The sequence below is a fragment of the Dama dama genome, chromosome 10, assembly GCF_033118175.1.
Source record: "Dama dama isolate Ldn47 chromosome 10, ASM3311817v1, whole genome shotgun sequence".
In the NCBI taxonomy this organism is placed as follows: domain Eukaryota; kingdom Metazoa; phylum Chordata; class Mammalia; order Artiodactyla; family Cervidae; genus Dama; species Dama dama.
Window position 1 is genome coordinate 19,784,039 of NC_083690.1, and position 22,016 is coordinate 19,806,054.

At 43.0% G+C, this 22,016-nt stretch overlaps 2 protein-coding genes across 5 annotated transcripts in view; one reads left to right on the forward strand and one right to left on the reverse strand.

Annotated features, from left to right (window-relative positions):
• The window catches only part of DCUN1D3 (defective in cullin neddylation 1 domain containing 3), a 53,392-nt gene extending 42,834 nt beyond the window's left edge, over nucleotides 1–10,558 (reverse strand). Inside the window, exon 1 of the mRNA XM_061152986.1 lies at nucleotides 10,385–10,558. The gene's annotated coding sequence lies outside the window, so the exon portion shown is untranslated. The remainder of the gene's footprint in view (nucleotides 1–10,384) is intronic.
• LYRM1 (LYR motif containing 1) overlaps nucleotides 10,176–22,016 on the forward strand; it is a 34,210-nt gene continuing 22,369 nt past the window's right edge. The window contains exon 1 of one of the 4 annotated variants that reach the window (XM_061152985.1): nucleotides 10,176–10,193. The gene's annotated coding sequence lies outside the window, so the exon portion shown is untranslated. Of the gene's footprint in view, nucleotides 10,194–10,833; nucleotides 11,109–22,016 lie in introns of those variants that run through there. The other 3 variants (XM_061152981.1, XM_061152983.1, XM_061152982.1) reach the window with 3 other exon arrangements.

A 22,016-nucleotide genomic window follows, 5' to 3' on the forward strand; every position in this document is an offset into this window, starting at 1 on the left:
CAAGTGATAGATAACTTGTGTCTATTATGTGCCCAGCAATGTTTTATACACTGTCCCATACTTCCCATATAAGAGAAGGCAAAATGATACAGTTCCTGGCCTGTTGGGAGCTGCCAATCCATGTGAGTTTCACTGTACATGCAGGCAGTTAACAATAACTAACATTATTAAATGTTTATCTATATGCCAGGAATTGTACCATACCCTGCAAATGTCTTATTGACTCCTCACAACAATTTACTGTGATTATTTTCACTTAATACATGAAGGAAACAAGGCTTACAGATGCTAAGTGGCTCATCCAAGGTTAAGTGACAAGTAGATGGTAAAGTTCAGATGCAAACCCAGACTCTACACAGATGCTTTTACCTGTGCACTATGTACACTTGAATCTTTAAATTCACAGTGAAAGGAAACATGATTTCTGTATATCTAATTTCCTAAAAGTGAGCTTCTTTATTGCATTAGGGAATGCATATATTAAATTAAAAAATATATATAACACATTCTGAGAGTGCCATTTCATACTGATTGAGGGAAGAGTTTGCTCCTTGTAATCTGAAACTATGCAATTTGCACTCTCGACCAAAAAAAAAAAAAAAAAGCCATCAAATTAAAACTAAATGAATATTGTCACTTATCACCTAAATCAACCTTGGAATGTTAGTTGCTCAGTCATGCCCGACTCTGCGACCCCATGGACTGCAGCCCACCAGGCTCCTCTGTCCATGAGATTTCCCAGGCAATGATACTGGAGTGGGTCGCCATTTCCTTCTCCAGGGGACCTTCCCAACCCGGGTATGGAACTGGGGTCTCCTGTACTGCAGGCAGATTCTTTACTGACTGAGCTTATTCGTGGTGGCTCAGTGGTAAAGAATTTGTCTGCCAATGCAAGGAGATGAGATTCAATCCCTGGGTGGGGAAGAGGAGGAAGTAGCAACCCACTCCAATATTCTTGGCTGGAGAACTCCATGGAGAGAGGAGACTGGGATCACAAAGAGTTGCAAAGAGTTGGACAGGACTGAGCGATTGAGCACACTCACAACCTTATTCCTATTTTGGGGATACAACTGGAGTACTAATGTGGTATAATAAAAAATATACTTGGTCTTTATCCCCAGTTACTACCAGAGGTCCTAAAACCCCTGGAATTCCTTTACAGATAAGACTTCTTGTTATTCATTAAGGAGCGGGGTTTAGACCACACCTGAGTTTCTCTTTGATAGTTTGAAAAGAAGCTACCTTTGTCAGAAAGCCCAGGCATATGACTGGAACTTTCAGTCCCACCTTTAGCCCTTAAGGAAGGGAAGGGTGGCTGAAGTTTCATCAACAAAGGTCAATGATTTAATAAATTACGCCTACATAAAGGAACCACAACTGAAAGTCAAACAAGGCTAGGGGAGCTTCCGTCTAGTCAAAGCCATGGTTTTTCCAGTGGTCATGTATGGATGTGAGAGTCGGGCCATGAAGAAAGCTGAGCGCCAAAGAACTGATGCCTTTGAACTGTGATGCTGGAGAAGACTCTTGAGAGTCCCTTGGACTGCAAGGAGATCCAACCAGTCCAACCTAAAAAAGATCAGTCCTGAATATTCATTGGAAGGATGGATGCTGAAGCTGAAACTCCAATACTTTGGCCACTTGATGCGAAGGTCTAAATCACTGGAAAAGATCCCGATGCTGGGAAAGACTGAAGGCAGGAGGAGAAGGAGATGACAGAGGATGAGACGGTTGGACGGCATCACCAACTTGATGGACATGAGTTTGAGCAAGCTCCAGGAGTTGCTGATGGACAGGGAAGCCTAGTGTGTTGCAGTCCACGGTGTTGCAAAGAGTAGGACATGACTGAGTGACTGAACTGAACTGAGGGGAGCTTATGGCTTCCCAGGTGGCACTAGTGGTAAAGAACCTGCTTGCCAATACAGGTAGATATAAGGGATGCAGGTTTGATCCCTGGGTTGGGAAGATTCCCTGGAGAAGGGCATGGCAACCCACTTCAGTATTCTTGCCTAGAGAATCCCATGGACAGAGGACCCTGACAGGCTAGTCCATAGGGTTGCAAAGAGTCAGACATGACTGAAGCAACTTAGCACGCAAGGGAGCTTCAGGGTTGGTGAATACACTGATGTGCTGGGAGGCTGGCATGCCCAGAGGGGACATGGAAGCTCTGTGCCCCTAATTCAAATCTTGCCCTATCCAGGTCTTCCATTTGGCTGTTTCTGAGTTGTAGCCTTTATAATGAAACAGAATTCATAAACATCATGTTTTAGCAGCTAAATGAGTCATATGTACTAGCAAATTATCCATCATGGGGGAGGGTGCTCGTGGGAACCCCTAAATTTGAGGTCTACCAGGCAAAAGTGCAAGGAGGAATTTGAGACAACCTGATACTCGCGGCTGGCACTTGAAGTGGGGCAGTCTCCTGAGACTGAGTCATTAACCTGTGGGATCTGCACAAACTCCAGGCAGTTTGTGTCAGAAGTGAACTGTTGGATACTCAGTGATGTCAGAGAATTGTTGAAGGGACGGCATAATTAACCTCAGGAGAAGAGGTCCATGTTACAACCAATTTGAAGTGAAGTGAAGTGAAGTGAAGTGGCTCAGTCGTGTCTGACTCTTTGTGACCCCATGGACTGTAGCCTACCAGGCTTCTCCCATGGGATTTTCCAGGCAAGAGTACTGGAGTGGGTTGCCATTTCCTTCTCCAGAGGATCTTCCCCATCCAGGGATCGAACCCAGGTCTCCCACATTGTAGGCAGACGCTGATACTTATTTAATTGAAGCCACCTTCCTTGATCTCATCATTAAATCTGTAGCTGTCACCAATTCAGAGTAGTACTTGCCATTTTCAGCACTAGAAGAAAATCTGGCCTTATGTCAGATTCACAAGTACCTCGTAGAATAAAATTTCTTTTAAAAGACTAACGATTTAATTTGATCTGCTAAAGAGACCATGTAATGTTACAAAAATATGAAGTCAAAATATATTTTCTTTAATTATTTTAGTTGCGGTTTAACTCACATTTAGTCCCCATGAAAGAATCATGAATTACCTCAATAGTTTACATGTAACTGTTCCCTTTGGGTAACAGACATTGTTAAATGACAATCGCCACCACACAGTATTATATACTTAACTCAAACTCTAATGGACCCAGGAACAATACGTTCCCTCTTGTTTGCCAACTTCTTATTTGTCAAAAACAAAAGTCAAAAGAGAGATCTCAAAGAAGTTAGGCTTAAGCAGTCAATCATGACCAACTAGTCAATCTTGAAGACCAATCTGGTCAAACCAGACACTGCATCAATGCACTCACCCCTTCCCATCAGGAATATACTTTTCAATCAGGGGAGAGAATACTGTCATCAGAGACCTGGTCAGGGGCACTGGATTACCCAACTCCAAAGGTCCCCGTTCCCCGCCTTGTAAATGGTGTTGTCTAGCGCTGGGCAACTGTGTGGGCCTGTTCCTTCCTGAGCCACTCTTCTCCTATCAAGTGCCGCTGTTAGCAATTTCCACCTTTTCTCAGCTGGACAATTTTTTCTTCACCCTATGCATATGGCCCACAATATCACCACTGCCACCACTCTGCACTCCCAAAGGCCTGCTTCCTGAAATGTTCTCCTCCCGAGCAACTGAACCCACATAACTAAATGCCTCTGGAAAGGTCTTTAGACTTTTCTCTTTCATATAATGTTAGTAAACCCCCAAGCAAAATTCTCCTACCATTGACATCAGCTATAACCAACTGTTTTGAGTAAATGACTGGACAAGTGACTAGTTATTTCAAAGAAAAACTAATTTACTTGGAGAAAAAGAATCACAGAAATATCCTTTAAAATGAATACATCACTCCTTACTTTTGAACTGTACTCACTTAGAATAAAGAAAACGTCACCACTCTGAGAACCTGGAACTTCTAGCATGTCTATAATCCTGCCACCCAGAACATATGCTGCCAGAGTCCCAGCACCCTCACTGGAGTGGTATTCCTTGCCTTCCCTTCCTGTTTAAAGGCAGCCACTAGGTAGTCATCAAGTAGATATAAAGTAAATGTTTAATTGGAAACAAATTTGTTTCACAGATTTTTTTAAGAATAAAGCAATTGTAGATATTTTCACAGAGCCATTCTAAAAATGTTTTGTCCATGCATATACCTGGGTTTTCCTGTTCATATTCCAAGGCAGGTCACTGGAAATGGGAATATACAGGTCAGCATTTTGCATAGGCATTCTGGACAGCATATAGAAGAGACCAAACACCAAGGATTCAATTAAACTCAAACAAACTCTACTCAGTGCCTACAAGGATATATTTAAGGCAGTGCAAATAAGAAAACAAAATCAGTGCAGAGAAGTCCTATACCTGCCAGTACCTTCTCTGTAACTTTAAGCAAGTTTACTAACCTTTAGAGAGTTCCATTTACCTTCTGCTTTTTTATTTGTTTTCAGCCTCAAAACATTTTGATCAACTGAAATCTTATGGGGAAACTCAATATAACAGCAACTATAGCAAAGTCAAACATGGGTGTGGTGGTGGGGAGCAGGAGCAGTGAAATGGAAGCTAGACAGCAAGATGAGGGGGTTTTCCATGTCTACCACGGATATACAGCAGAAATGATCCCTGAGAGGGCTCTACATAGCCCAGTTTGAAAAATTATCATGCCAGATATTCCAAGATTCTTGGAGGGTCTTCTTCCTGCCTTATTCTTAGCTGGACAAAGAATTAAATGCATTCAATACAGTAAATGCTATGATTTGAGTCTTGTTCAGAATCAAAGTTATAGGTCACACACCAACCCACTTTTAGGCAAACGCTGCAGAATCCAAATACTTCATCAACCAGAAAGAGCTAAAGCTATAACCAAACTCTGTGATCTTGATATGGTAGAAGTGATCTACTTTTAAAATACTGAAAGCAAGTTTTTCCAAAACACTGTATCCTAGACTGACCAGCAGAGATTAAGGCAAAAATGAGAAGTCCTACACTATGCAGTGATGCTCCCAAGATCCTTGGTCAGTCATCATATCTGGTCTGGATCTTCAGGCCATGGTGACAAAATCATTTTCAGTCCCCAGGTCCTGAGACTGAATCCTCCAGCAGAGCAGGGAGAACAGGAACAAGGATTATGCATTGCAGCAGTATGCAACCTAAGCTTCCATGATGCAATCCAGCCCAAAACCCAACAACACACCTTGGTCAAAGGACACTGCTGAGCAAGAACAGGCCCTCAGGAAGTCAGTAGTTATCAACATGAAGCCTACTTTTTTCATATAATCAGGTTGGTATCAGGGCACTCACTGACCATGATGATTTATTTTGGTACAAGGGCTATTCACCACCTCAAGATCCCTTTACTGAGCTTCCCTATTCTGATGTATGGTATTTAAATAGTTTCACCTGCACACATCTTAAAGAAGAGAATTTGGCATTTCTCCCCTCCCATTTTCTCCTTTCTACATATCACAACTTCAAAAGATTAGTTTGAGCCACTTCAGATTATTAAAATGCTAAGTTCTTACTTGTAATCATTCACTAATTGAACAAGTCAGGTGCTACAGTAATCTCCTTTTTCCCCCAAAATAAGTAGGTTCCTCCGTCACCAAGAAAAACAGATATAAGAACTGGTAAAACTAGATGTGAATTGAAAGACACTAACTCAATGAAACACTCTGGTCCATTGTGCAGAGAGCTTCAGAACACTGTTCCAACATTTAGGGAGAATTGATCCTGGTTCACTGGTATCAACATCTGTAAATAGACACAAAGAGGTAACTGTAAGTAATCAAGAGCTGGGGGAATAGGAGTCACCACGTAATTACCATTGTTTCATTCAGAGTTACCACATCTTCACCTTAAAACAACTGGCAGCCAGTGTACAATTAACTCTTCTTACTGCAGCACAAAATAGTAGCAAAATCAGATTAATTTTAAGTCATCTAATGCAATGCAAACACACAACTCCAAAAGTAAGTGGTATCAACTCTTCTTTCAGAAGAGTTTGTCCAAAAGCCCCAGGAGTTTAACAAACCCACTGGTACTCTAGATTAAAAGGCCAGTTCATTAAAAGGCCAGTTCAGCTCTGAGAATCTAAATTCTTTTAGGTTTGTAGATTCTTTCCCCAAACACAATTAGTGGCCAATGCAGGAGTCAATGGCTTCTCCCTGTATTCAAGTTCCCCTCCTACCCATCCGACCCATTTCACAAATTAGAAAAGAGCCACCACTCTCCAAACTGACTGATGAAATTTCAGCCTACAGGGTATTTTCATACTTGAGTTATAAGTGAAGATGAATATGGACAGCTTAATAATCCATTAGCTAGATTAAAATCCAACATTAGGATACAACCTAGACCAAAGCCACATGTGTGCATGTGTGCACATGTGCACTGTCGCTTCAGTCCTGTCCAACTATTTGCAAACTGCTGGACTGTAGCCCACCAGGGTCCTCTGTCCATGGGATTCTCCAGGCAAGAATACTGGAGTGGGTTGTTATGCCCTCCTCCAAGGGGATCCAGGGGAGGAATCTGACCCAGGGATCGAACCCGAGACTCTTGCATCTTCTGCGCTGGCAGGCAGGTTGTTTACCACTAGAGCCCCTTGGGAAGCCTGTGTGTGTGTGCATGTGTGTGTGTGTGTAAGTGAAAGTGTTACTCAGTCATGTCTGATTCTTTACAATCCCATGGACTGTAGTCCATCAGGCTCCTCTGTTCAAGGAATTCTCCAGGCAAGAATACTGGAGTGGGTAGCCATTCCCTCCTCCAGGGGATCTTCTTGATGCAGGGATTGAATCCAGTCTCCTGCATTGCAGGCAGATTCTTTACCATCTGAGCTACCAGGGAAGCCCCCATATGTAATCAATTCTCAGTTCTTTGAGTTACTCTGCAGTATAAAGGGTAGAGTCTATTGTTTGCCTAATTCTAGCTGTTCACTTGCTTGCTAACCAAAGACTTCCTATTTACATTCAAGTTGGGATTCAGTAAGTCAGTTCAAGCTCAACTCCAACCCCTTCATTACCCCAAGACTGCCCAGGACTATTCAAGTTACTTTTGATAATCCATCTACCCATGCTAGAACTTAAAACAGGTGACAACTCCAAAATTTCTGATTCATTTTTCACAAACACGAAAAAGTTTTACTTACAATTTCTGATACTAACTTTACTACAAACAGCCCAAGCAACATTTAAGTCTCTCAACTGCCTAGCTCAAAGAGCCAATTCACTCAAAGAACACACTAGTCACTGTTGTGGTGTTCAAAAGAAGAAAACAGCATATTCTAACTGTTTCAGCCCACTGAAACATTTGACTCTACAGGGCCAAATCAAGGAGGAGTTCTGATTGGGCCTCTCAAGTGGACAATCTGGTCAAGGTGAGGCTGAGAAGCAACTGGCTACTAGAGATGAATGGCCCCAACAGAAGGCAAAAGTAGGTTACATCACTTGGCTACATGCCAGCCCAAAGATGCCAACAGAGTGGGATTATGCCCACAATGGTCATTTATCTAACGTAATCCAGAGTGAACTTTTAACACCAACCTACGTACACACCTCAGCTGAATGTTATTAGTCATCAGGCAGACCAGACAAAAGTGGAAATAGTGCAACATAAAATCTGCCTTCCTACAAAAAACAACTTCAAACTTAGATTGTAATGGTCATCTTGTAGACCAACAGGGGCATGTTATTATCATTTGCCCAATCTTCAGCCCTAAATTCACAGCTAGAAGCAAAAGAGGATTCATATACTAGAACACATCTGGGGTACCCAATATGCAATTTTAAAAAGCATAGAAGACAAAATCCTGTAAGGAAAAAGGCAACCTCTCAATTGAACATCCCACTGAATTCTTAACTCATGCCTTGAGATTCATCTGCCAGAAAAGACCCAGATGACCACTGCCTCCTCCTCTCCCACTCTCAGCAGGGTGACCTTTTTTCCCTACAATACTCTAAGTAAAGTGAAAGTCACTCAGTCGTGTCCGACTATACAGTCCATGGAATTCTCCAGGCCAGAATACTTGAGTGGGTAGCTGTTCCCTTCTCCAGACAATACTCTTAAGAGTATCCTTAAAATAGTATGTGGCAAGACTCTAGGAAAAGCAACAGAATTAAAAGGAACATCATTTTCTTTATCCTTCTTGCTCTTATTTTGCCTACCTATTCTGAGCCCAGCCTTCATCTCTCTGACCTAGACTCTCTTCACTCTTCTCTTTGATCACTAGGCTCTAGCCATTACAGCCTCTCCTACCCCTAATCCTCCCCTATCTCCTCTTCACCATCCCTTTCTTCCCACTCCTTGGAACTTGCCACACTCCAGCCCAGTTTTTGCACTAGCTAGTCCCTAAACCTGGAAGGTTCCTCCCGTATTTTTGCAAGGCTGGCTCCTTTTTATTTAAAGTACAACTTCAGTGTTGCCTTTTCAGAAAGCTTTAGACTGTACCCCAGTCAGACACTTCCTATCACAACACTCACAATCACAATCACAGATAAGAGCTGATTTTCTTCAGCGCTTATCAAAACCCAATTTGCCTATTTATCTGTCCCCACCCCGCTCCAACGAAGGCTCCATGAGAGCATGGACCTTACTGCTATGTTCCTCTTTGTATGCCCACTGCCTAAAATACTGGCTAGCAACTAGTAGCTTGTCAATAAATGTTTGCTGAATGAATGAATTTTGGACTTTTTATTCAATGATTCCAAATCAGTTAAGGTGAGAACAGTAGTCATTTTTTCCTTTTGTTGCATTTCTGTGAAACATCCAAACATGCTGTTACTTGTACAATGAAAGCACTGAATATTGTTTTATCAGGCCTGAAGGCCCTGATGAGTAGAATGGAACCCATTACGATAATTCTAGCAATATGCACATAAACTCAGTTACAGAGGAAGAGGATTTACAGACACTTTCTAATCATCAAAGGATCCCTAAAATTTGGGAACCATCTCTTAAAGTTCTTTAGAAAACAGCTCCAGACTCAAGAGGATTTCCAAAGAAAATATCATCACCAAAGTAGGAATCATTACACTTCACTCTGAAATCCCTACCACAGGCTAAAGCAGCACTACTTTTTCCCCCCTTAAACCAACAAAACATCAACGAAGAGACCTTCTTTTCGAATCATTCTCTGCTAAATAATTTTTCCACATCCGTTACTGGTTTGTATTCTTCCCTGAAAGAAAACTAAGCAAACCACGCTGTCTCATGTAAGACCACCTATACACAAAGAATAAGCTAAATAAATAAGATGGAAATCTGCACAAGCCAAATGTGTCACTGAAGACTTGTGTGCCAGACACACAAAAGAAAAAATAAGAGAGCTATTGTCCAATTGTAGAAACAAAAGAGTAACACGGGCTTTTCTGTTCTCCAAAGTGCATCATGAAGTGTGGGTGGAGAGAAACAAGAAATCTAGAATTAGCCTAACATCAAATCATTTTGGAAAGAGTTGACAACATTTAAATTCCTCACACATAAAGTATTTAGAGCAAGAGACCTTGATTCCTGGGCTATGATGCCATTTAGGAATCCTTGCAAGGGCTTTGGAATTCCAGTATTCAGAGGATAAAACGCTCATTTTAATCGGGAGCGACCGGGGATTGAGAGGTACTCCCAAAGAGAGACAGCTTGTAACTGAAGTATTACAAAGCTTGCAGTTAAGACCTGGGATGGAGGCGGAACACCAAATTCAAAAGAGGTAACCAAGATACCAAGTGCAATAAAGGAAAAAAAAAAAAACAAACACACACCAGAGTTACCATCTAGTCACGGAGAATTAAAGTGGAAAGGAGGGCTATGCACGGGAGAAGATGGGGGGGGGGGGGGATGGAAAAAAAACCCCAATACATTTGTCACTCTGTCCCACTTCCTACACAGGATACGGGCAAAGCTTCCAGCCCCATCACCTCAGGCACAGATGGTTATCGTATATAGCAAAGGTGCATAGGAAGGACTTCAGGTCTGAGCCCCTTAATTCCAGGGCTGTTAATGATTAAAGAGGAAGATGGGGGTGGGGAGGTAGATGAGGGCGGAGGGAGCTGGAGATTCACCCACCACCTCTCGTTTGGGCTCCTACCTCACGGCGCTTACAAGGCGCAGAGGACCAGAGTCTGTACCCCCTCCAGGGCAGCTCCGGCCCCCAGAGCCCCAGGCCCTGGGTTGAGGGGTGCTGGCGGTGAGGAGGCAGGGACAGTAGGTAAGTTTTCTGTGGCTGACACGCCACAGGCTCCCCTCACAGCCTCTCCTTCCAGCGGGACCAGTCCAGACAAGGAGCTGATTTCCACGCCTCCCCTTCCACCCCCCCTCCCTTTCTCGAAGGTACCCAACCCCCGCCCCTTCATCTCCCAAAGCCTCCCCTTCTCCTCAACCCCCCCCCCTCAAACTCACAGCTGCTCCAGAGGTTCCTCCAGTCAAACCCTTTCTGGAAACGACGGCGGCCCGGCGGGTCCAAAACACCTACCATCCCCGCTCGCGTTTCCAGGTTCCCTACCCCCTCCGCCGCCGCCGCCGCCGCCTCTTCTCCCACCACTGCCGCCGCCTCCCCTTCATCTGCCGCCCACCAGCGGCGGCCGCCCCGAAGCCCCGCCCCCTCCATCGCCTCCTGCATCATCACTTCCGGTAACCCCGCAGGCCGCCCGCTCCGGCAGGCGGAATAGGAAAGGAGAGAGGAGGGAACGAGTGGCAGTTAGCGTCATGACGTACGCAAAGGCGTACGAAGCTGTCGCCAAGTAAGGGCAAAGACTTAGCAACGCAACGCCGAGGGAGGGCTAGGAAGAGATGGAGTGGACCATTTTTGTCGCTGGAATGGGGTGGCGAGAGGAAAACGAACGGGGGAAAAGGGAAATAAGGAAAGGATGAGCCTGGCTATCTTGTTGGGTATACGGCGGAGCGTGATCTAGAGTTTGAAGCTGAACGAAGGGTCGAGCCTACCCTCGACTTGGGACTAATGCTCCCACAGAGGTCCGTCCGGTGGTTTGGTCCGGTCTGGCCTACCAGACCTGCTGGAGAGCTCGGTCCGCCGCCGCTCAGCTGCGCTCCCGGCGCCGACTCCTCCCAGCCTGCCGGAGGCTGTGGTGCTTCTGTGGGTGGGGGAAGGCTGGACTGACGCAGAGTGAGTGTTGAGGATGGAGACGCCGACTCCTGGCGCGGGAAACTGGGGGAAGGGGTGGACTCCTCAGGGGCAGGGATGGGGTGGGGGTGGGGGGTACGACGTTGCTAGGAGACGAGCCTGTGTGACCCCAGCCTCGCGAGGGCTGCTTCTTGTCACCGCCGCTCGCCTCAGGAACCTGCTGAGGGAAGCCGCTTGAGGGCCAGAAAGGGGAGGCCTGGTTTGGGAACGCTGAAATGCCGATTTGGGGCCCATCTCTGAATGCTTTGGATTCCCCCAATGTATTGGTGAATGGGAGATTAATAGGGGCAAATCCGGAGGCGAGGCGTCTAGCCGAGGAAGGTTGACACAAACAAGTACCCTGCACGATACTGAGATTTTCTAAGATAATGAGAACTAGCTTCTTAAATCCTTTGGTCCACAAAAGACGTTGCTACGTGATTTTTTCGAGTCCGGGAGTAACTTAAAAAGTAAAGCAATAGGGTAGATATCAGCAAGAAATGTCCCAAAGGAAGTAATATCTGGTGAAGTGGTAGAAGATGAGGGGGAAATGAAAGTCGCTCAGTCGCGTCCGACTCTTTCCGACCCCATGGAGTGTGTAGCCGTTCCCTTCGCCAGGGGCTCTTCCCAACCCAGGGATCGAACTCAGGTCTCCTGCATTGCAGGCAGATTCTTCACCAGCTGAGCCACAAGGGAAGCCCAGAAGATGAGGGGAGGGCCACTCTAAATCGGATAGGGCTGTTCAAAGGAGGCCGGATTTGCAAAAGTCCCAGAAAAGAGGGAAGATAGGGAATAAGTTTTCTAGGTGGAGAAAAGAACCAACGGGAAAGAAACGGCGAGAAGGTCAGGTGCTTGGATCAGAAAGGGAAAAACAAGAGCTAGAGCGGTCTGTGATGGAGAAGTGGCATGACCTGATCAAGCATAGCTTAGCCCAAGGTGAGAGCTTGACTGTTGGGTTACTGGAGGGTTTAAGGAGTGGCAGATCTCATTTACTGTTTTAGAAAATCATTCTTGGCTCCTGGATAGAGAAAGATACACGTGGTCAGACCTGTTTGGCAGCTGTTGCAGTAGGCTGAAGGAGAGGTGACAGTGAAATGAAAGAATTAAATTCAGAATGTATTCTGAAACTAGAACTTGCAGAACTTGTTGCCAAATTGGATGTGAAGTATATGTGAAAGGATGGAACCAAGGATGACTCCTCAGAGAAAATAGTTTGAAAGGCACTCTCTTCTTTTAAACATACTAGTTTTGGTAAGTTTGTTAACTGTCCAGGTATAGACGTTGAGAAGTTAAATATGAAAATCAAGGGAAAGCTCAAGAGAGATAATAAATGTAGTGGTTTATTCCTAAATCACCTAAGAAGAGAGTGCAGATAGAGAGGACGTTCTCTGGGAAGCCCTATTTTTGTTAATCAAGGAATAAAAAGTAAATTTAAGAATGCAGGTGAAGTTTTGAAATTGGGCAATTTTGGCTTAGCTATTGTGCTGTTAAATATTTATGTATTAAAACATAGTCTTGGTGGGGTGGGGAAGAGGAAGGCCACTAAAATCCTTGGGGCTCTTTACATTTAGAGATGATCCAGAGAAGGAAAAGCCAGCAGAGGAGACTGTACATATAAAGCCTCAAAGATAAAAGGAGGCCCTGTAATATTCTTGAATAATGGGACCCACCCTCATAATCATTGAAACTCAGTCTGGAAGTTCTGGCTCAAATCTCTTTCTTCCTTTCCTCTGCCAGCTGTCAGTGCTTTTGGACTCCTGCTTAGGTGGTTTGTGTTCACTGTAACAAACCTTACTTTGCTTATTGTTTATGGGTCTGACTATCCTGTGAACTATTTCTTCTTTGTGCCCTGTTGGCCTCTAGTTCAGAGCTTTGCCCATCGAGCCCAGTGTATAGGAACTCTATGTCCTTAATGTATAAACCATGAATTTCAACACCTTCTGATGAAGGAGCGTTTGTCCCTGATGTTGCTGCTGCCTCCATCACTAGATATGGTATGGTTGATTTCATAAAATGTAGAAAGAGTATCAAAAGAGTGATCAGAAAGGGCTTCTCTGGCTGTCCAGCGTTTAAGACTCTGTGCTTCCACTGCAGGGATTGCTGGTTCGATCCCTGATTTGGGAACTAAAATGCCATATACCAAAAAAACAAGAGTCAGGAGGCTTGGATTTCAATCTTAGGTCACTACTGACCAGCAGAATGGCCCTGTTCTTTGAGTTTAAGGGCTTACAGATTGGCCTAGATTACAGATTACAAACTGCCTGAAAACATGGTTTGGCCCATAAATTGATCTAAATTATTTTTTTTAAATTTACTTGCCAAATTAAAAAATTCAATTTTCAGCTTCATTTGAAAAAGTGACAATCTGGCAACACCAGCCTGAGTTTCCTGCACAGCAACAGTCAGCTGGAGCCAGTGAGATTCTTTTCCCTTCCTCTACCTGCCTGACCCCTATGGACATTTGATTTGCAGTTCTTGGTTTAGAGCTCTGCTGTCTGTCTGTAGGCACAAGCTACATGTACCTATTTCGATTTAGATGAAGTAAAATTAAAAATGCGGTTCCTCAGATGTACTCACCGTATTTCAGACACCCAGTGCCAGTGGCCACCCTGTTGGACAGCAAAGATAGAAAATATTTCCAACATTGGAGAAAATTCTGTTGGTCAGTGTTGGACTGGAGGAACTTAAAGATGCTCAGGTCTAATCATTCTGCACACTAAAGATGGATAGTGTGGATATCCATGGATAGTAAAATCATTGCTCCTACTCTGAAGGAAATTTGTCTAGTAAGGAGCTCCTGTGCCTCTGCGGATGGGGAGAGCAGTTCATTAAATAGTTGGCGGGTACTTGGAAACTGTCATGAAGGCGGAGACCCCCTGTGCAGAGTAAGGGCTATATATCAGGTGGTTGGATCAGGGGTCAGGTGTATCTAAGGTTATAACCAGAGCCCTTTTGTCTGCTTCTTAATCCAATTCCTTAGGACATTATCACAAAGAAGGGGTTTGAATGTCTTAATGTTTCATGTTCTCTGACTTACCTAGTTCCTTTGAAGGGTTCAAATCTTGGATAGTTAGTTATGAATGAATGACTGGGGTTGATCTTTAGCATTGACCAAGTTCCCTGATGGCTCAGATGGTAAGGAATCTGCCTGAAATACAAGAAACTTGGGTTCAGTCCCTGGGTCAGGGAGATCCCCTGGAGGAGGGAATGGCTACTCACTCTAGTATTTTTGCCTGGAGAATTCCATGGACAGAGGAGCCTGGCGGTTACAAAGAGTCAGACACGGCAGCAAATAACTCAACGCCTAGGGCCCGCACGTACAACACACTTCCACACACACCTCCTACTTCTGGTAACTTGTTCTCATTTCCCTGATTGACCTTGTCTTTGTCTCTTAAAATATGATGATAAGAAAGCAGTTACTTCCACTTCTTTTTAATTGAGAAACTGAAACTTGGTGTCCATTTAGAGTTTCTATCCCTGAGGGGGCAAATAGCTGAACATCTCAATGGTTACTATAGCCTGATTGGAGTTCCCCTTACAAGTATAATCCTGTGTGTGCTCCTGTGCATTCTGTATTTAGAATGAATATATGTGCCTTATATGCTCTTGTTTGGGAGAGTTTAAAAACCTTCCAGACATAAATATTTTTAGTTTTTCCTTGTGTTCTGAAGATTTCCTGTGTTATAGAGCCTAACTTAATTTCTCTTCCTTTAGGTAAGATAAAATATAATCCATCCTCTCCCCCATGACCCTTAACTCTGACATACCATATTGTCAATTTCTTGTAAAAAGGTGCTGTTTCAGAGAATAGCTGTAGTATGATTAAGTACACCACACAGGCATATCCTGAGATATGCAAAACAGTGTGTGGCATTACACTTCCCTGCTTGGATACTAGTAACCAAAAACTGAATCCCAGTCAGGAAATAAGTCCATGGCATATGTGTGGGGCAATGAGATGAGGCCCATAGTTTATCTTGAAAGTTATTCAGTTTAGATAAGATGATACTGTATAGGATATCAGAAAGTAGGGAAGGATAACAGATCTAGGAGAAAAGTGCACTGAAGGGTAAGCAAGGAGTAAGAGATAAAGGAAGAAAAATAGGAAGGGAAGCTTGGACATGCTCTTGATATTGGCACCTGCATTGTATTTCCAGTAAGCAGTATGTGCTGTGGTCTGAAGATAAGCAATGCCTCCAGCAGGGTTGGTTAGTCATACTGAAGAACAATAGCTTTTTACTGTACATGGATTATTAATAATCAGAGGGAAACAGCTTTAGGAAAATCCATTACTACCACAAAGCAATAAATTCACCAACAGACAACACATTTCTTTTCCCTCCTCTGCAGACAAAGTTTAGCATAGATAAAAGAGGCCTCACTGTTCCTCCTTTATTTCCTATTTCAGGTAACATTTTGCCTTTGTTAATTCCCAATGCTAAGTAATTTACGTGGATAATTATGAACAGTCCTTACAGCAACTCTTTGAAGATGGTTCTGTTGTTACCCCATTTTAAGAAATTGAGGCTCTGGAAGATTAATATCTTGCCTGATGTGGTGAAGTCAGTATTCAAACTCCAATTAGTTCATTATTTGTATTATATCTCTCTTCTTTACATGTGTGGAAAATTTTTGAATGCCTGAAATCAAGGTAGTCATTCTCTATTCTGCTATCCTGGGCAAGAAAATCTGATTGCTTTGACATTGTAAGAACACTTCAATTCCCTGCAAGTTGTCCAGATGACTAAAGCTTTAAATTATAATCTGGGGAGTTGGTTTTGAGCCCTGATCATTTGCGTGCCATGGACCTTATTCCCCCAAAGGATTGTTTTTATGAAAAAAAAAAAAAAGTACCAGAACCTCATTTTTCTATGTGTTTGTTTCTGTCAACTACAAATACATTCACAACCTGAAAGTAGAATGTTTTACTTGGAAATGTTAGGACTCCAAGCCCGGGAGACAGAATTTCAGGTAGCCCCAAGAACCTGCTCTGAGGAAGCAGAAGAGAGAGTCAGGCTATATACAAGCTTGCAACAAAGCTGGCAGGCAGACTGAACATCAATTATTGTTAAGTAAGGAAAACCAGATACTGAGTTAAAGGAATTTAGCACTCTTCTACGTATGGGAAGATGCAAGAATCTGAGATTACTGAAGTCATTTCTTCATATGCATCTCAGCTATCTGGGGCCAGCATCCTGCTTTTCTTTTCTTTTTTCTCACTCTTCCCTCCTCCCTCTACCCCCCACCCCACAGCTCCTCAGCAATCACCATGGGGAGTTGGGGGGCATGTGATCTACTAGATCACAGGCATTGTGTCCCTTTTTGGAAACCCTCAGTCACATTTGGAGGCCTGAAATCGCTGATGGCTTTTACATCCTTGTTTATTGATATGGCAGGAAATATTCAGTTTCACAGTTCTAAGCTTCATGGAAACATAGTATATCATTTTAGTCCTATAGACAAACCCTAAGTGGCCTTAAAAGAACTTAAGAGTGAGGGTTAGGTAATAGCTCTGTAGACTGCTCTAGATGGAAGTAATAAGACTGCTTTCCCAAATAACACTTAAATCTTCAGTTCTTCATCCTGATACCTACAGTGCCACTCTTGAAAACATCATTGTGAGGGTTAATTGGTATTTTTAAATGTGTTAGGGTCTTCTGTTGTGAAACCTGGCCCAAATACCAGTGCGTATATCTCAGGATGAGAATGAAAATTACTGGTGATTATTTTGTGTGGGTAATTTTTTTTCTTCTAACAAAAGTATTTTAAGCTCCAACTCTGCCAGACATGGGAGTATAATGGGTAAGACAAGGTCCTAACCTTATTCTCTCTCCCCCTCCCAAAACACAGTGAAGGAAGAAATGCAGGTCAAACAGAAAATTACAATAGAGTAGGAAGAACCTAGTGTGAAGACGTTGGCCTAGTGTGAAGAAGACAGCCTGTTAAAAGTGATGAAAGCCAAAGGCTGAGAATCAGCAGTTAAGCAAAAAATAAAAGAATGTTTTGGTTGTATGAGTTGGAATGTTCCATTTGGCAAAAAGGAGGAGTCCCAGGTCTAAGGAGATAAGGCAGCAGGACACAGGATAGGTAACAATTGGTGTATGGTGAACATAAAAATGGATTTCTCTGGGTGAGTTTCACTATCACCCTCCCCCCCACACAAATCATAAAGTAGTTGGGAGAGAAATTTGGCTACATTATATTCATTGGTTATGATTTTTTAAATTTTATACATAGGGACAGATCTTGAAAGAATAGATGGAAAGAGTCTCCTTCCATCTGGGGTTTGAAAGTCAGTTAACCCCGTTGCCTTTCTGTCCCTTGTTTGTACTGCAACACTTTTTCTTCAGTAGATGGCAAAGCCTCCTGGGAGTGCAACATTTGAAATTTTGACATTCCTGAGACCAGAGTCATTCTTCTATAAATTTCATCTGAGGAAAGGGAATTTTCATCTCTGCTCTTAATTCTTCAGTGTTCATGTGGTGATGTCTTTCCAAAGGTGAAAAAAAGTGTTCCAGGGGTGGGGAAAATGGTAAAGTGGATAAAGCCCATAGTCCTAGCAAATTTTCCCATGCGTGCATGCTTGCTAAGTGGCTTCAGTCATGTTCAACCCTTGGCCACCCTATGGACTGTAGCCTGCCAGGCTCCTCTGTCCATGAGATTCTCCAGGCAAGAATACTGGAGTGAGTTGTTACGCCCTCCTCCAGGGGATCTTCCCAACCCAGGGATTGAACCTGCATCTCTTCTGTCTCCTGCTTTGGCAGGCAGGTTCTTTAGCAGTAGCACCATCTGGGAAGCCCAATCGTCCCATAGGCCTCCTGCAAAACTAGATCTAGACATGCCAAGTGCTTAGCATGTATTTTCATTCTCAGTAGCAAGTGGAAGAGTGAGTGGGTGGTGCTTTTTTTTTTTTTAAAGGAAATTGATCACTGCTCCTCTCAAGTCCCCATTACTGACTCCAAAATGAAAACAGGGGAAAAGTTGCAGCTAGAAAAATAACCATCTAGCTTTTTTGGCTCTTAATACCAGCTTTCCTGTCAATTAGATAGCATTAGGCAAGACTCTTCACCATCTGCAAGGTTGGTAGAATCACAAATACTTATGGTATAGTTTGAAATACAGCATGTTTTTAAAAAATGTAAATCAGGTCAGACCAGTATATTGTTACTTGCCTAAAACCTACCAGTGGCTTCTTTTGCTCTTAGACTACAAATCAAACTCCTTTCCAAGGCCTGCTTTCCCAACCTGTGTTGGATTCTGTACACCTGTCGCCTCACTTCCCCCATAGACTCTCGATTGTGTTAACACGGAGATTGGTTCCCACTTCATAGCCTTTGTCCCTACTTTTCTTTCTTCCTGCATCTTCTTCCCCTGAACTCTTACCATTTATAGGTTCCTTAACACCATTCAAGACCCAACTCAAATATCACTGACTACCCAAAATAATCCCCACCTCTTCTCATCCATATCATATTATTGTTTCATTCTTTGAGAATATGTATCACCAAGAAAAATTGTTTTTCTTGTATATCATCTGCCTCTGCCACTTGGATATAAACTCTAGGTCAGGGACCGTGGCTGCTTGTTTATCACTGTATGCCTAGAACTGCATGTACCTGGCACATGGCACTGAATAAATGTTAGATGGTTGGATGGATAGATTCTTGGGAGGGAAGAGTAAGGCGTGCAGGGTAGTAGTATTGTAATGAGTGCCTCCGGTATCTCTTCTGTGATGTCAGCTCCCTTTGAAGTGTCAGGAACAGTGTTGCTACCGGGAACAGAAGATTAAAGCAGTCCAGTCAAGTGCACGGCCTCCTCTAAACGTGCTGACGTGTAACATCATTCCTGAGGAAGGCCAGTTGCAGAAGAGGGGTGGATAACACATTTATAAGGTGGAGACCTTATAAAAGGGTAATTGCAATTCATATCTAGGTGCAAAAAGAATGGTTTTTTGCTCTTTGTAGGAAGGGAATAGAATTTAGTTCCCATTGTCACAACTGGCTAAGTTCTTTAAAGCAATCAGCAAACATTCAACTATATTTACTTAGATTGAACAGCCTCTTTAGTGATTAAAAGTTGGTGCTCTGACTCCAGACTTTGATTTTGAATCCTGGCTCCACCTCTTCCTTTCCTTGTGTCCATACTCAAGTTACTTAACCTCTTTTTGCATCAGGATCCTCTTTTATAAAATAGGATAATGTGTTTACCTTATAGAAGGGTGATGAGTATGGGAATTAATATATATGTATGTAAAGTACCTAGAAAGCCTGGCAGAGAGTAATTACAAAGTAAGTGTTTTTGTTGTTTAGTCGCTTAAGCCATGTCTGATTCTTTGTGAAGCACGCCAGGCTTCTCTGTCCTTCACTATCTCCCAAAGTTTGCTCGAATTAATGTCCAATGAGTTAGTGATAGCTATTACTATTATTTTTATTCCTTTAGTGAGAAAAATGCAGTCCCTGCCCTCCAGAAGAAGGGAGAAAAGAAAAAGACACAGTGAAACTGGATGTGATAAAAGCAGAGAAAGAGGTGCTCCAAAAAAAGCTTGAGAGTAAACTAGTGTCTACAAGTTGGTATGGCCAGCCAAAACAGGCATCCTAAGTGAAAAGGTTAGCCAGAACAAACACCACAGTAGTGCCTTAGAGCTCCATTTCCCAAATTTGCTTTTTTGGGGGACTCCACATCATAATTTTTACTATTATATTCCTATATTTTAAACCTGCTTAAAAATTTCTGTAATATGTGTAAAGATAGAACTACAAAACAGAAATCACTTTAAGTCATGGGTTTCAGTTCAGTTCATTTCAGTCAATCAGTCATGTCCAACTCTTTGCGACCCCATGTACCGCAGCACGCCAGGCCTCCCTGTTGATCACCAACTCCTGGAGTTTACTCAATCAAACTCATGTCCATTGAGTCGGTGATGCCATCCAACCATATCATCGTCTGTCGTGCCCTTCTCTTCCTGCCCTCAATCTTTCCCAGCATCAGGGTCTTTTCAAATGAGTCAGCTCTTCATATCAGGTGGCCCAAGTATTGGAGTTTCAGCTTCAACATCAGTCCCTCCAATGAACACTCAGGACTGACCTCCTTTAGGATGGACTGGTTGGATCTCCTTGCAGTCCAAGGGACTCTCAAGAGTCTTCTCCAACACCACAGTTCAAAAGCATCAATTCTTCGGTGCTCCGCTTTCTTTATAGTCAAACTCTCACATCCATACATGACTACTGGAAAAACCATAGCCTTGACTATACGGACCTTTGTTGGCAAAGTAATGTCTGTGCTTTTTAATATGCTGTCTAGGTTGGTCATAACTTTCCTTCCAAGGAATAAGCTTTTAATTTCATGGCTGCAGTCACCATCTGCAGTGATTTTGGAGCCCCCAAAAATAAAGTCAGCCACTGTTTCCAATGTTTCCCCATCTATTTACCATGAAGTGATGGGACCGGATGCCATGGTCTTAGTTTTCTGAATGTTGAGCTTTAAGCAAACTTTTTCACTCTCCTCTTTCACTTTCATCAAGAGGCTCTTTAGTTCTTCACTTTCAGCCATAAGGGTGGTATCATATGCATATCTGAGGTTATTAATATTTCTCCCAGAAATCTTGATTCCAGCTTGTGCTTCATCCAGCCCAGCATTTCTCATGATGTACTCTGCATATAAGTTAAATAAGCAGGGTGACAATACACAGCCTTGATGTACTCCTTTTCCTATTTGGAACCAGTCTGTTGTTCCATGTCCAGTTCTAACTGTTGCTTCCTTACCTGCATACAGATATCTGAAGAGTCAGGTCAGGTGGTCTGGTATTCTCATCTCTTTAAAAATTTTCCATGTTTGTTGTGATCCACACAGTCAAAGGCTTTGGCATAGTCAATAAAGCAGAAATAGATGTTTTTGTGGAGCTCTCTTGCTTTTTTGATGATTGAGCAGATGTTGGCAATTTGATCTCTGGTTGGCAATTTGACCTCTGCCTTTTCTAAATCCAACTTGAACATCTGGAAGTTCACGGTTCATGTATTGCTGAAGCCTGGTTTGGAGAATTGTGAGCATTACTTTACTAGCGTGTGAGATGAGTGCAATTGTGCTGTAGTTTGAGCATTCTTTGCCATTGCCTTTCTTTGGGATTGGAATGAAAACTGACTTTTTCTAGTCCTTTGGCCACTGCTGAGTTTTCCAAATTTGCTGGCATATTGAGTTCAGCACTTTCACACCATCATTTTTTAGGATTTGAAATAGCTCAACTGGTATTCCATCACCTCCACTAACTTTGTTTGTAGTGATGCTTCCTAAGGCCCATTTGACTTCACATTCCAGGATGTTTGGCTCTAGGTGAGTGATCACACCATCATGATTATCTGGGTCGTGGGTTTGGTGGGCTATTAAAACACATTAAGAGAAGCACAGTAAGAAAATAAATATTCTATTATACATCAAAAATTGCCTCATCAACCAGCCTTTGGGACACTTGCTTTAGGGGAAAGTTCTGACTATGTCCTGAGGCCAAAATGTACTAGCAGGGACATTTATCAGCCTTTTCTTAATAGTACAGGCTGCACATGGTAGGTGCTTGATAACAAGTTTTATCCTGGCACTGTGTTTATACATGAATTATGACTTGAAGAAAAGAGCCCAATTTCCAGTCACAGTTCCTCCCAGGCACACTTCCTATCTCTTATCTTCCCTCATTCTGGGATTTGAGGGTTAGGAAATGAAAAGCAGAATTTGAGGAACTGTCAGTCTCAGGATAAAAGTTACGAAACTTTAAAAAGTTCTAAATATAAGAACTGATTTCACAGGCAGTTGTGACTGCAGTTCAGTTGTGGTCCTCTAAACAATATTCCTTATATCGCACATGGGAGAATCCCAGCAGACTGCTGCATCAGATCAATCTCTGATACTAGTGAAGAAGGA